This window comes from Abramis brama (assembly GCF_963993115.1).
Source record: "Abramis brama genome assembly, chromosome: 8".
In the NCBI taxonomy this organism is placed as follows: domain Eukaryota; kingdom Metazoa; phylum Chordata; class Actinopteri; order Cypriniformes; family Leuciscidae; genus Abramis; species Abramis brama.
Window position 1 is genome coordinate 43,505,618 of NC_139970.1, and position 6,128 is coordinate 43,511,745.

Genomic DNA, 6,128 nt, shown 5'->3' on the forward strand with positions numbered 1-6,128 from the left:
TAAAAAAAGTATTGTCTTGACGTGCTATGCAATCATTGGTGTATAGTGTAAATAAAATTGGTGAGCAGACGCATCCCTGCGGGCCTCCCGTTTTCGTAATTTTTACCTCAGAATACGAGTTGCTGACTCTCACCTGTTGTGTGCGGTTGTTCAGAAAGGAATAGAGCCACTTAATACAGTATGGATTTATCTTAAGCTCTTTTAACTTTGTGGTCAGCAACATGGGATTTAAGGTATTAAACGCTGAACTAAAATCAATAAAAAGTAAACAGGCATATGCTTGAATGTCTTCTAAGTGACTGCTGACCAAATGAGAGATGTAATTAATGGCGTCTTCAGTACCTCGCCTCTCACTATATGCGAATTGAAGCGGGTCGAGTAATGGTTTGACTTGATCCTTTAACCCCATTAAAACAAATCGCTCAAAACACTTCATAACATGAGATGTGAGGGCCACTGGTCTAAAATCACAATTCTCCACTGAGTTCTGTTTCTTAGGAACTGGTATAACAATGGATTTCTTCCATAGAGATGGAATAGTATGTGAGTCCAAAGATTTTTGAAAAATGGGGCAGAATGCCGTGGATAGCTCCATTGCACAAGTTTTTAACAAAAAGGCCGAAATTCGATCCGGACCCATAGATTTTTTAGAGCATACACCTCTAAATAAAGTGGTGACCACCTGTGGGTCAACCACTAACCTCTGACCCGGTTCACATATTACATTGTCCAGAACACCCGTATAATCAGCTAGTGACTCAAACCTAAAAAAAAAGTGATTTAAATCATTTGCCCTTTGTTCGTCATCATTAGTTATAAAAGTTTTGTGAGGTGGTGCCATATTTGGACTGGAGAATCGCAGCATTCCAAGGTCAGATATTCCCCAATAATGACAATTATCGATAGCAATGCTGTATCATGACCCTCATCCGGGTATCTAAGGCCACGTCTCTCGTATCACACCGCTCTCTCTCGTTTCATTCAAACACAGCTGGTGCCATCTTGAGCCTCAGTTATCGACTGTATATTTGTGAGTATTAACTTATAAGACTGTACATTATTCCTTAAATTTCCATTTGATTGAACTTGTTCATTCGTCTAGGCTCAAAGCTGCTTGCTAGGAACTGTTTTGATTTGCGGATGCTTTGCGATTACTGAGCTAATAAAATACTTTAACTTGAATATATTTTATGTCTAATTATTTACTTATGTGGCAAGCAGCCATACAAAAAGTTTCAAATAGGTTATATACAGAACCCTAGGGATCTTGACACAGTTTTAAAGAACACTTTATACTAAAAAGGTTCTATATAATGAAAAATGTCTTAAATTATTGCATAATACATTCATGTTTCATGGGTTATTTACATTTTTCTAGTGATAAAGTATGTTTACGGGCTGTTTAATTCATAAAATTTAACAAAAATTAAAAACCAGTTTACCAGATTAATGAATTGAAACTAAATCCATAAAAATTATCCCATAATGGAAGCCATTAAAAGGTTCTGTATATGATATGTCTGACAGAACCCTTTTAAGGTTCGATTTAGAACCTTTTACATTATACCATTATTGACTTTTGAATCCATCTTTTGTAGTGTGTCTTCAAATGATCTTCATTTGGAGTCTTTTCTCAGCACACACTGATATCAATTCGACCATAAAGAAAAAAAAAAAAAGCAATGTATTATATAAGCACACCTATATACCTATATAATCTCACCTCCTTGCTGTGTTTTAACCTGCAGGGTGTCAGAAGGCGGGCCGTCTCCCACAGAGGTGAACGCCAGCACGCGGAGCCCGTATATGATGTCAGGCACCAGGCCGGAGATAGTGGTCAGGCTGCTGTCCTCTGTGTTGTGTTTCTGCCACGTGCTGATCGGGGAATGCAGATCAGACGTGTAGTACACTCGATATCCTCGTATCTGTCCGTTGGGCTCTTCGGGAGGCTCCCACTGCACCAGCATGGTCGTGGCACTCAGCATCCAGGCCTGAACACGCAGCGGAGGGGACGAGGGGGCCTGTTCGCTGGTGCGTGTCTCTACCGTCCCGCTGGGTGGCCCGCGACCGATGTTATTGACCGCCATGACACGGAATTCGTACTTGGAGTAAGGACTCAACCCACCGATGCTGTAGCGCTTGGAAGCAACTCCGTCCACTTCCTGGAAACTGTTTACCGAGACTTTGGCCCGGTACTGAATCACATAGGACAACACTGGTTCGGGGTTGCCATAATCCCATGTTAGAGTTACACTGGTGGCGGTGGTTTCTGTGACGATCAGAGAGGTCGGGGGGCGGGGCAGAGCTGAGAAACATGAATAAACATATTTAGTTCCTTGACAATTTTGATTGTAAAAATGCATACTATTGGAAAACAGACAACATATAGAGTAGGACTGCACACCTTTACTAAAAGTTTACTTCCAACACACTTACCTGTAATTCGATAATTCGATTTCGATAAGCCTGAAGTAATTAATTAGCTGGATCAGGTGCGTTTAATTAAAGGGATACTTCACCTCTGGAAAGATGAATGCGTATTTAAAATAGGTCATTTATGTAGAAGAAATGTGAAGAAATTTAAAATAGACTGAGAAAAGCCAGAAAATGTATTTTTGGCTTATGTGGATGAAAGACAACAACTCCCAGAATGCACTTGCTTCGCTGCCCTAGGAGGCCACTCCCAAGCCACGCCTACCGGTTAGAGAGCGCAGTTGAAAACAACAAGAAGGTTAGGCTACTAACTTAGTGAGTCTCCGTGACGAGTTTGCCCTGGATTTCGAGATCGTCCGAAATGTCCGGGATTCGGCTTTTGCGTTCTACAGTCGCTATTCATTATGTTTACTGTGGCGAGCAGGACGAGGCTGACGGCCACGGGAGAACGGCGCGAGGCCGGTGGCGTCATTACTGAGACGCGCCGGTCTCATATCTCTCACGGAGGAGCGGGAATTTTCATAGCAATGGTAAAACGCACATCAACCGATCACTTGTTTAGCGTTCATGTAAACACTACATTCAGATTCACCGATCGGAATGAATTCAGTTACATTGAAACAAAAGGGGTGCATGTAAACAATGAATGGCGACCGCAGAAAGCAAAAGCTGAATCCCGGACATTTTGAACGATCTCGCCCGCCGGACAAGTCCGGGAAAAGGAGGATGGTAACCCCTACTACTCAGCTTTCTCCTACTACTCAGGCTGACACTGTGTACATTCTGTGAGTGAGACCCCACCCTCTATGGGCGGGTTGAACACATGCGGGACAGCTCCTTCTACTGGCTGGAGTCTTTAGCCTCTGGCCAGAAAATCCTCAGATGACGCAAAATGACGATTTTTGCGTCATTGGAGGATTTTTTCCAGACAAAAAATACATAAATCTCTTGTCTCAGGGGGATATGAGGGTGGAAAGCATGGTAATTCGAAAATACTACAGGTTTTCTACTAATACAAAGCTTAATGCTAAATCCTGAAGTATCCCTTTAAGGTTGAAGCTAAACTCTGCAGGGATATGGCCCTCCAAGAACTGAGCTTTGCACCCTGATCTAGAGTGACTCAAAAAAAGCAGTGTGATGTGTTTTCTTTAATTAATTAAGGTGAATTCAGGCCCAATATTTTAACAGCAAATTAGACCTTTATACCTTTTATATCTCAAACACAACAGAAACACATACTTTTGTTTAATTAAGTAGCAGTATTTGCCCCCAGAATAGATGTTCAATGGGATTTTTATTTATTTTTATTTAAAACACAGCATTTTCAGCCCTTGTCCCGCACATCACATATTGAGAAAATGTCCCGCATTTTCATCAGTCTGTTGGTTTTTAATTATCATATTAAGAAAACGTGCATGTGTTCTTTTGCCTTTTTAAGAAAAGCATTTTATTTATTAGTTTTGCGGCGTAGTTTTTCACCTTTATTTAACAGCGCTTCGTCAGAAGTACAAATACAACAGCCGTTTTTTAAATCCTATCCTTTTTGTGACTGGCATTGCACATATTGCATACAGATCGGTTAAAGCATATTGATGTGAAAATTAAACAATACAGAAAGCAGCTCTCATATAAAAAATACTAAATAGGTCACAATGAAATTGCCAATTTTCCATACGTTAGCTTTTAACAAAGAGGGTGCCGTTCGAATTTGGCGCTAAGCCATCATGCGTCTGTTATGTGCGCGACTCTGTTATGTGCACGTGCACGCCACAGACTGTACGGTGTCCGCGCACTGCACGTGCACGTCCGCTTTAAAGTTCCGCCTTTTGCGTTCCGTCAATATTACGTTATTAGAAACATTTTTTTTTTTTTTTGAAAATCGATTTTTGACATTTGTGAATCGATTCAGAATCGTCCACGTCCCGCATCGCGATGCATCTAAGAATCGATTTTTCCCCCACCCCTAACCTTTATACCTATATAATCTCACCTCTTTGCTGTGTTTTAACCTGCAGGGTGTCAGAAGGCGGGCCGTCACCCAAAGAGGTGAACGCCAGCACGCGGAGCCCGTATATGATGTTAGGCACCAGGCCGGAGATAGTGGTCAGGCTGCTGTCCTCTGTGTTGTGTTTCTGCCACGTGCTGATCGGGGAATGCAGATCAGACGTGTAGTACACTCGATATCCTCGTATCTGTCCGTTGGGCTCTTCGGGAGGTTCCCACCGCACCAGCATGGTCGTGGCACTCAGCATCCAGGCCTGAACACGCAGCGGAGGGGACGAGGGGGCCTGTTTGCTGGTGCGTGTCTCTACCGTCCCGCTGGGTGGCCCGCGACCGATGTTATTGACCGCCATGACACGGAATTCGTACTTGGAGTAAGGACTCAACCCACCGATGCTGTAGCGCTTGGAAGCAACTCCGTCCACTTCCTGGAAACTGTTTACCGAGACTTTGGCCCGGTACTGAATCACATAGGACAACACTGGTTCGGGGTTGCCAGAATCCCATGTTAGATTTACACTGGTGGCGGTGGTTTCTGTGACGATCAGAGAGGTCGGGGGGCGGGGCAGAGCTGAGAAACATGAATAAACATATTTAGTTCCTTGACAATTTTGATTGTAAAAATGCATACTATTGGAAAACAGACAACATATAGAGTAGGACTGCACACCTTTACTAAAAGTTTACTTCCAACACACTTACCTGTAATTCGATAATTCGATTTCGATAAGCCTGAAGTAATTAATTAGCTGGATCAGGTGCGTTTAATTAAAGGGATACTTCACCTCTGGAAAGATGAATGCGTATTTAAAATAGGTCATTTATGTAGAAGAAATGTGAAGAAATTTAAAATAGACTGAGAAAAGCCAGAAAATGTATTTTTGGCTTATGTGGATGAAAGACAACAACTCCCAGAATGCACTTGCTTCGCTACCCTAGGAGGCCACTCCCAAGCCACGCCTACCGGTTAGAGAGCGCAGTTGAAAACAACAAGAAGGTTAGGCTACTAACTTAGTGAGTCTCCGTGACGAGTTTGCCCTGGATTTCGAGATCGTCCGAAATGTCCGGGATTCGGCTTTTGCGTTCTACAGTCGCTATTCATTATGTTTACTGTGGCGAGCAGGACGAGGCTGACGGCCACGGGAGAACGGCGCGAGGCCGGTGGCGTCATTACTGAGACGCGCCGGTCTCATATCTCACGGAGGAGCGGGAATTTTCATAGCAATGGTAAAACGCACATCAACCGATCACTTGTTTAGCGTTCATGTAAACACTACATTCAGATTCACCGATCGGAATGAATTCAGTTAGATTGAAACAAAAGGGGTGCATGTAAACAATGAATGGCGACCGCAGAAAGCAAAAGCCGAATCCCGGACATTTTGAACGATCTCGCCCGCCGGACAAGTCCGGGAAAAGGAGGATGGTAACCCCTACTACTCAGCTTTCTCCTACTACTCAGGCTGACACTGTGTACATTCTGTGAGTGAGACCCCACCCTCTATGGGCGGGTTGAACACATGCGGGACAGCTCCTTCTACTGGCTGGAGTCTTTAGCCTCTGGCCAGAAAATCCTCAGATGACGCAAAATGACGATTTTTGCGTCATTGGAGGATTTTTTCCAGACAAAAAATACATAAATCTCTTGTCTCAGGGGGATATGAGGGTGGAAAGCATGGTAATTCGAAAATACT

The 6,128-nt window shown here is 43.3% G+C and overlaps 1 protein-coding gene across 1 annotated transcript in view; it reads right to left on the reverse strand.

The window, feature by feature from the left end:
- LOC311088376 (uncharacterized protein) overlaps nucleotides 1–6,128 on the reverse strand; it is a 172,856-nt gene that overhangs the window by 8,974 nt on the left and 157,754 nt on the right. The window lies entirely within an intron of this gene.